We start from the raw sequence: 9,989 nt of genomic DNA, 5'->3' as shown, positions 1-9,989 counted from the left end.
TGCAAGTTAATTATAACAGCCTTTGCTAAGTTCAGCCTGTGGTTTTCCTCTCATAATGAAATGTGAAGAATGGGGGAGGCGAGCTTTGTCGTGTGTTGCTGCTAATGTTTTTAACCAAGGATCTAAGGCTGTTTGATTTTTTTGGCTTCATAATGCCCATTTCCAGTCCCGTTTTGGACATAAAGCAAAGTTGGAGTCCAAAGAAAAGGAGTTTCTGGGCTGCAAAATAGTCTGTTGGTCCAAAGTAAGAAGTGAAATTCCTGAGGTCCCTCTTCTTCCCGTTCTTTTGAGTTGTTTTTTTTTCATTTTCTTGATGCTTCTTGTTTTTTCTTCCCGCCTTAGTGCCGGAGGCCAGTTTCTGCCTCAGTTTATCGGTTGTTTTGTGGCCCTAGATTTCCTAGTCCTTTTTGGCACTCTTGTCCTTCAGAAGGGGTATGGGCACCAGAAAAAGATCAAGGTGTCGCCACTTGGCTCTCGGACACCCAAGGAGGGTGTAGCTCCATTTCCCATCTTGCCCACGCCCCATCATATGACACTGAAGCCAACAGACAAGGGGTTCCCATGGCTGACATAGCAGACTTGGGCATTATGCTCCTCATTCAGCTTTGAAGTTTCAAAATTTGAGAGAGAGAGATCAAGGGTGGTGATGGTATTATTTTACCCTCTATGGACTAAGGGCATTCTTCAGCACAGGTCGGGAATCCCTAGTAGTAAAAAATACCAATGCAACTTTCTTTACACAATGACAGGTGCAAACTTTTTTGGTCTCTGTGCACTCGTGTGTGCGTGTGTGTGTGCGTGTGTGCACGTTGTGTGTATGTGTGTGCAGTGTGTGTCTGGCCCTTGATTTTCACAGAACCCACGTTTGCCTCACTGTATCAGATGTTCAGCCTCTAAGACTGACAGAATCTGAATTTTTTTCCAGCCTCAGTGCAGCCCATGTGGCCCAGTCTCAAACCCAGGATGACCTCCAACTTCTTCTGAACCTTCAGACCCTCAACAGCCTTCTGTGATTGAGGAAGGAAGAGTCGGGGGGGAAGTTGTTGAAGGCAAGAGATATATTTTAGGCAAAGCTCCCCAGAAACTACATAAGAAGACAAATTAGGAGTCTTCTCCTGCTTAATGGAATTTCCTATAAAATCCATCTAGCCAACTTGCTATTTTGCATCATCTGTAGATAATGGATTACACTAACCCTGTGCCCAACGGGGTAAATGATTAAGTGAAAATGGAGTCATTAGGGTGGCCCTAATGCAATATGATTGGTGTCCTTAAAAGTAGAGGACATTAGGACACAGAGAGCGAGGAAGACATCAGGCATGTGCTCATAGAGACAGCCAATGGGAGGCCCAGAAAGAAGGCGGCCATCAGCAAGCCAAGGAGAGAGACCTCAAAAAAGAAACAAACCTACCGGCACCTTGATCTTCGGCTTTCACATCCAAGACTAAGAAAATAAATTTCTGTCATTTAACCACGCGGTGTGTGACACTTTGTTAATGGTGGCCCAAGCAAACAAAGACAGGCTCAAGGAGGTAAACCCCCAGTGAAAAGCACAGTGAACTTTAGGCCACATGCCCCAATGTGAAAATCCTTTATCAAATAAAACAATTTACTTAAGGGGGAAAAACCCTGCTTCAGAACTGCTGATGTGTAATGGGGCTCTGATTTACTTACTATTTCCTCTCTGTTGAATTGCCCAAGGGGTTATGCACACAGACACAAAGAATGTTCCTTTCATTTCGGGTGCATTTTGGTTCAATTCGTATTTACAGTAAAATGTTCCTTTGATCCTAGGCAGCACTGGAAAATAATTCAGGGTCCCCTGTTCCCACTCTCTGTTCGCCCCAGAGGAAAGCTAAAACGTCCCTCCTTATCTGTCTTGATTTACCCAATATTCACATTTCCTATTTGAGACACATGCAAAGCAGGACATTCTGAGAAAAACTCGACTTCTTCAGGTGGACCAAATTCCAAATCAAACAGACCCTCGACTCGGCCTCGCTGCCTTTAGGGGTAACTGAAGGGCACTGCCCCCCACTGCCCAAGCAGGGGGGACTGTTTGCTCCAAGAGGCCACCTTTTAACTTCTCTTCTTATTGCTCTCCCTGCCTCCCCCTTACTCTCTCAGAGCCTGGAGTACCCTCTCTGTCACTTTGCCTTCTGAAACGGAAGTGAAATCCGGGTGGGAACAATTTTTTGCTCGACAAGCCCATTTCTCCTTTCCTCCCTGCCTCAGGAGGGGACACTCACCGGGTCTCCACTGGGGACACTTCTCAAAGCAGAGGGTACAAGAGCCCCTCAGTCATGAAGACAGTTTTGCAACTGGTGGCCCCGGAGCCAAGCTTCTATTTGGGCAGAACATATCCCCTGCTGAGAGGGCTAGAATCTGTCACTGCTGGGGGGCAAGGGAGACAGGAGGAAGGACGCTGGAGGATTTTCCCAGCAGGCGGAGATCAGGCACTACCTGGTTAAAATAGTAACTGCCGAAAGTGGTCGTGACATAATCCACGTGTGCAGCCACTGCGGGGGGCGGGGGGGGGGAATGTCACATTCTGGATTTCCATCTCCGCTCTTGCTAAGGGTGAGCCTCCATGATGATTTGTACCCTGCCCGGTTCTAGAACCAGACCCAAGTGTTTTGAAAGTGCAGGTTCCTGTTCACTAATGTACGTGCCACATATTGGCTGGATTTATCAAAAATATGCCTTGGGGCGCCTGGGTGGCTCAGTCGTTAAGCGTCTGCCTTCGGCTCAGGTCATGAAACCCGGGTCCTGGGATCGAGCCCCGCATCGGGCTCCCTGCTCCGCCGGAAGCCTGCTTCTCCCTCTCCCACTCCCCCTGCTTGTGTTCTCTCTCTCGCTGTGTCTCTCTCTGTCAAATAAATAAATAAATAAATCTTTAAAAAATATATATGCCTTGGTGTCTTCTTTGGGATCATTTTTACAGTTTTCAGGATGATCACTGGGTCTTTGTCAATACATGCCCAATTGGCTAAAATTCAAAATCAATAAAGGCTAACCTCAAACCTGTGAGCTTCATGCCAAGTGGAGTCAGCATCTCATACAGACTGTTACATGGGGGCTCTCCCCGCTCTTCCAGTGGCAAATTTAAGTCTGCGGGTCACCAAGCACCATGAAATGAGGTGCGGAGACCCCGGAGTGGGGGGGCGCTTGTCCATCTTCTAAAGAGCCCCCACCGAAAGGTGCACTACCCCTTCCCAATGCAGCACAACAGAGTCCTTAATGGGAAAAAACGTATTTTTCACTCACCGTTGAAAGCAAGTTTGCAAATTTCTGGGTAAGCCTCAGTATTATTCTCAAAGCTCCAGAAATGTACCTAGCTACAAAAGTAAATGTTACTTACACGAAATGGAAATGGCTCCTTGAGAAAATTTCCCCCACTAACAAACGAGAAACCATCCAGCACGGGAGAGACAGAAATGAGAGTGACTTTCTTTCCAGGGAGGAAAGCACGGAGCGGAGACCAGGCTCCCAGGGGCGGGAAGAAGCGTGGTCAGCATCCGCGTGGGCTGCGCGGGACCCGGGCGACGGAAAGAGACGGGCTCTGCGCGCAGCCAGGGGAAGCTGGGGCTCTAGAAGGAGAAAGAAGGCGCAGGGCAGTGATTCCAGCCGCACGGGGAATCTGCGAGTGACGACCTGGGAGGGGACAAGGACTCGCAGGCCCGGCTGAATGAAGTGGCTGGAGGCTCCTAGGGGGAGCTGTTCCGACTCGCTCTCCACTTCCATGGCACCTTTCAAAGCCCAGCCTGGACACCTGGTCACAGAGATGGGAGGCTCAGAAAGGAGGGTGCGGCTGTTCCCCTACATTCCAGCTCTCCAGCCTGCGCTTCCCGCCCCCGCCGCCCTTGACAGTGGGCGGCTGGGCTGCTTTGCTGCATGGGTGGCTGTTTCCAGTCACCCCTTATGGGAAGCAGGAGGAGCCCAGCACCCAGCTCCCGGCTTACCAGGGCAGAGGGTTCTTTAAAGAAGGAAATGAGTGTTCAATATGTTGGGTAATAGAATTTAAATATAAAGAAGGAAATGTATGTGGACTTAATTTGGAAGCCCCTGAATTTGATTTGTCCTTATTGGAAAGCTGGATTTTTCTCTCCCACTTTCTCCCCAAAGCCAAGAAACAGATCCTTTGCTGGAAAGCTCCACTCACAGAGGGAGCGCATGGCCACTGAGGTAATCACTTGCAGAAGGGGCTGGATGGACAGAAAACGCTTTACCAGCATCTCAGCTAACATCAGAGGTTAGCGGCTCATCAGTAAGAGAACATGCCTGTGTCTGGAGAAGGCCCTGACAGATCTGACACCCACAGAGGGCTTCAGACAGAGGTGGGAGGAAGGGGGTCCTGCGGGAGGACACACTCTTCGTTGCCACCTCTGAACTCAACTCCTTCCCACCTCGATAAGGTGTCCTTTGAGACAGTGAGGTCCTGATCATGCCTCTTTACATGAATCCTTTTCAGGCCACATGCCCTGCTGTCACCTCAGCTGGCCCTGCTCCAGTCTCTAGTCAGCATCTGCCATGTGGAAAGAGAGGGGGAAGACTTGATTCTTAAACCAAGGGCCTCAGTTAGCTATCTTTGGTTTCTCTCCAGAAATTAGAACAATTAATCAGATGGTTATAAATAATAGAGGGAAAGTACTGTTATTATTAGCAAATTACACTGAATATAATATTATTCCAAATCAAAAAGCAAAACCTGCTGGATTTCTGCTTCATGTGGTGGTGACATGACATTACAGTAGCTCTTTTTCCAGAAGGAGATTTCCTCTCCGCTTATAAGGGCTGCTTGATCGAACCCATCCTGAACTTTCTCCAGATACAGTACAGCTCAGCTAGACCCCAGGAATAAAAAGAACGCCTTCCAGCTCAGACTCAGGACCTTATCCTTTAAAAAATGAAAAATAAGACCGATTGATTAAATCGCCCAAGTTTAGTCCAAACGGGCCTCCCAAATTTTGGAGCACTAGGAACGATGCTCAATATCCCAAAAGAATGATTTCTGAGGTTAAAAAGTTAAAGATTTAGATAGAAATAGAGTGGGGGAGGGGGCGGTTTGAGAAGTGGATCTGCCTGATGTAAGGAGGAAAAACGGTGTCCCAGTGGGCTGGGCACGTCCTTGTTAACAAGTGTCCTGCAACGTGCCTGCAAGAATGTTGCCCTTTCTTCCCAATGTCCAGACTTGAAAATAAAGTTTTCAAAGGTTGGAAAGCCTTTGATATTTTTGGTTTAGGGCTTTGGGCAACAGTAGAATTACAATCCTGATCTGCTAGATGACTCTAGTGCCTGTCGTCCAGAGCCACAGACTCTTCTGGAGGCTGAGTATGTGGAAGGGCAAGGACTAAAAGTTCACGTTCCAGGAAAGTTCTCTCAGGATCCTGCACACGGGCCACCCTCCCAGTGGTGAGAAGGAAAGAGGGGTGCACCAAACTGCTGAGGTGATTAGGGGTTTCATAACATTCCTCTGCCATCTAGTGGCGTTTAGAGCATAAACTTAAGTCCCACAGAACTTTCTAGGAGCTTCTATGAGGACTAATCTGCAAGGTTTTGATGAATTATCTTTATTTTTTCAAATAAACAATTTCAAAAAATACCTGGTGAGGCCCATCAGAGAGAAGATCAATGAGACTGGACTCTGGGTCTGTGCTGGTGTGTTGGGTGATGAGCCCAAACCACTTCACCAAGGATACTGTGCCTGGTATCTTGTGGTGGGTAACAGCTCGTTCTTTCATGATAACGTGATCCACAGCACAAAGACTACACACACACACACACACACACACACACACACACATCCTTGTTATCTTTATCCCTAGACGCAAGGAGTTCTACAATAACTCTGTGACTATGCCTTTACGATTTGTACTTTTTTGGGAATTCTTTTATTAAAGATAAGGCCATGTCTTTAATTACATCATGCCATTTGCATGATTGCAGCCTTTCGCCTACTGCCTATGACCTCGCGTTGTTTCCAAGTTTGGAAGAACCATGTTCAATGCCGATGTTCTGAATTCTCCACGTTACAACAGCTAACATTTGTTCAGTGCTCACTCTCTGTGACAGTGCATGGCGCACCCTATGCTCATTATCTCATTTGAATCTCATGACAACACCACAATCTCTCTCCCGTCATCATTTTGCATATGAGGAAACTGAGGCAGTTAGATCAAGAGACCAAACCCAGGTGGTCTGATTCCAGAGTGTACACTCTCTTACCCATTTCACCACAGCTTCCTTCAAGTTCATATTAGATCCCTGCTGTTGGAGTTTTTGATGGTGCAAAACTTCTTTTATTTAATTTTTCAGGCTGATCAATTTGTTTGTCCAAGGGTGTCACTACCCACAAATATAAGGTCTTGGACCATAAGAACACCAGCTTTAGTCCAGGAGATGGCTGTCCTATTTGCATTGCCTATCACATGATGTCAAGGACTTCCTAGCACAAAATCAGTAGCCTGGGAATAAACAACACATGGAAAGACTTGTTGCACATTTCTGACAAGCAAGTCTGGCTTACAATTTGCCAGAACCATTCCAGGGGAAGAACTTGTCAGTGGGAAACAGTGTAAGGACCTGACAACGAGCCTATCTCATTTGATCTGAAGTTGAACACTGAGCCCCTTGTATGCAAGCGAACAAATTAGGAACCTAACTTCACTGATTATTAAAACCCATTCTTTTGACAAAACTAAATAAAATTAAAAAAAACAAAAACACAAACACAAATAAACATCAAAACTCAAAACTTTAAGCAAAATGTGACAGCATAAAAATAATACTTCAATTGGGGCGCCTGGGTGGCTCAGTCGTTAAGTGTCTGCCTTCAGCTCAGGTCATGATCCCAGGGTCCTGGGATCGAGCCCCACATCTGGCTCCCTGCTCCACAGGAGGCCCACTTCTCCCTCTCCCACTCTCTCTACTTGTGTTCCCTCTCTCGCTGTGTCTCTCTCTCTGTCAAATAAATAAAATCTTTAAAAAATAATAATAATACTTCAATTTACACATTTTCAAGTGCACATAGAATGGTTTTTTAATGATTTGACATAAACAAAATCATTCAGTTTTGTGCTTTCCAATTTTTTAAAGCCACCCAAGGTTTTAATGCTAAGTGTCGCTAATTCTGTTAGATGTTCTTGTCATCTCAGGGTGCTCCTTAAATCGTCTGAAATTCATTTGCATTTAGAGAAAGTATGCTTGCTGAGGATAAAGTAATGAGAATGGTCAAAATTAATAAAATTAAGGGGAACATACTCCAGAAAAACTTGTACTTCCATCATTTGAGGTTAAAGTTTTTTTTTTTTCAATTTTCCTCTTTAATGATTAGGTACCAGGCAGTAATTTGTCACATTCATATGATTAATCTATAGATCTCTACTTGAATATTTTTTGTACCTCCTGTGCATCATTTACAAGAGATATTTGATCCATGTCCATTAATTGGTTTAGAATAAGAAATGTCAATTGGTCAGTAACTGTACTTGGCCTTGAAATCTTGGGTCTATCTGGGCAATATTTTTATTTTACAATATGTAATGGAATTTAGAAATGATAAACCATACTCCCGTCCTACCCAATGAACATTAAAGCTCAGAGAACTTGTATAATGGGTGTTGGCAAATCAATCAACCAAAGTAGTTAACACAAAAATCTTTTCTGTGTCATTGGATTTTTAGCAAAATTTCTTCCAAGGGAGTTTTTTGGTAGGGGAAACAAAAATTTTTCAAATATAAAAATATATTTATAAGTAGAATATATAACTTAAAAATATAACTTGAAGCCATCCTCAGACAATGTTGTTTTCTACTATGTATTAAAATGTGATGACAAAGCTCACTTCCTTTCAGTTAAAATGTGGCCAAATATCAAAAGGCAGTCCACTACCAGGACAGGTCTTTGTCTTTGTGGAAGCCAATGTCTACTTCCATATCCTTCTAGCTAAGAAACTGGCAAGGAGTGGAAAGCTTTCCTAGAGACTCTAATACATCGGCAAGAAATACATGCCATTTTTGTATATTATAATAATCCAGATGTGGTATATCCTTTTTCAATCACCTGCAGAGTAAATTGTACCTTAGGCTGCGCAACTTAATCTGAACTACCCAGAGAAAATGTGACCAGTACAGAGATTTATTGTGATATTGTTTATGTGCCTGTGTTATTTTGTCTTTGGCATTGTGTAGTTGGTCTTCAAACTGCTTAGACAAATAGTAGTTAAGAGAACACTGAATAATTTATCATTCATTCACTTACTCGACAACTGGTGGTTGTGCGTGCTTTTTTGTGCCCTGACAGTATTAGGACTGAGGATCCTGATGATGAGAGGATTTGGTGTCCTGGCTGAGAGCATACACTCTAGTCAGGTGGCCTGGGTGCAAATTCTGACTCTGCCACTTGCTAGCTCAGTGACCTCGAGCACGTTACTTAAACTTACTTAGCTTGTTCATCTCTAAAATAGGTTTTTTGTGGGGCACCTGGGTGGCTCAGATGGTTAAGTGTCTGCCTTCGGCTCAGGTCATGATCCCAGAGTCCTGGGATTGAGTCCCGCATCCGGCTCCCTGCTCCTTGGGAGCCTGCCCTACCCTCTGCCTCTCTCTCTCTCTCTCTCTCTCTCTCTGTGTGTGTGTTTCTCATGAATAAATAAAATAGGGTTGTTTTTTTGCATGAATGAAATAAGTTAACAAACATAAGTTATCTAAAACAGTAACTGATTTAGAGGAGCATGTGCTATTTTCATTAATACAGCAATGAATTAGCACATTGGAGGGGAGGCATTTGCCGCTGCCCTTGTGTAAACCATCAGAAAAGATAGGTGTGAAATTGCTCCTAGTCCATTGTCGAGGGTGTTCGATGGCTATTGTTGTCATATTTATTGATTTTATTAAAATTGACCTGTTCAGGGCACCTGGGTGGTTCAGTCAGTTGAGTGTCGGACTCCTGATTTGATCTCCGGGTTGTGAGCCCGAGCCCCGTGTCCGGCTGGCGCCGGAGACTGTTTGGGATTCTCTCTCTCCCTCTCCCTCTGCCCCCCACCCCCTCTCACACGTGCTCTCTCTCTATAAAAACAAACAAACAAAAAACTAAAATTGACCTGTTCAAGGCCACGATCCATACCTCCGAAACTCTGATCTCACATGAATCTTTTAGGGTAGCGCATGCGCCCTGGGGTATGTAAGGTGCCCGTAGAATTGGCTTAGTTTGATCTGCCTGATCCATGTCTTCTCAACATGGCCTGTTCTGTCTGACTCCAGTTTAGGCCATTTCTTGGAGACACCACCCTTGCTAAGCACCATAATTTCTCACAACACCTTTCCATTAGGCTCACATGCTTCCTAGATTTACCCAGACTCTGGTCCTTTCCCCGTGTGGTCCTTAAAAAAGCAGTGAAGTGGAAGGATGCTCCGAGTGGTGTCAGAGGCCAGATTTCCTAACCCGGCCCTGTTAGGTCTTTTATTTTTCCCTTGGTCCCCGCAGTCTAGATCCAAGTCACCTTAGTGTCATCTTGTGTGTTACCTTATTCTTGGTACGCCGGCTCAGTAACTGAAAGCAGCTCAAGCAAGCACTCCATTTGACATTGGGTAGCAACCAGTTTCCAACTAAGAAAAAACAGATTCCTCTCTTTGGGGTAAAGTATTTTGAAATAATTTCTCAAATTATTTTGAAATTACACTTAGCCTGAATTTATTGCTTCATGCTAGTGTTTTAATCTTTACTAAAAATGTCCACTGTTGGTATTCCCAGTATCTAGAACAGTGCAAGACACATTCGGTAAATATTTGTTGAATGAATTGAAGTGCAGTGGGCATGATTATGTAAGGTTGGAAATATAAGGTTGTTGTGAAAAGAGATGAAAAATTACATCAAGGATCCCCTGATATGAAGAAGATTCCCTGAACTAGATCCAGAGTAGAATTTACTCACTCATTCATACATACGTGTATTCATTTGATAAACACATAAAGTACTTAATATCTGCCAAGCAC

The sequence above is a fragment of the Callorhinus ursinus genome, unplaced genomic scaffold (assembly GCF_003265705.2).
Source record: "Callorhinus ursinus isolate GAN/ISIS: 27379988/994484 unplaced genomic scaffold, GSC_fseal_2.0 scaffold20, whole genome shotgun sequence".
NCBI lineage: Eukaryota > Metazoa > Chordata > Mammalia > Carnivora > Otariidae > Callorhinus > Callorhinus ursinus.
The sequence above is the reverse complement of the archived record's forward strand: the minus strand, read 5'-3'. Positions refer to the sequence as shown.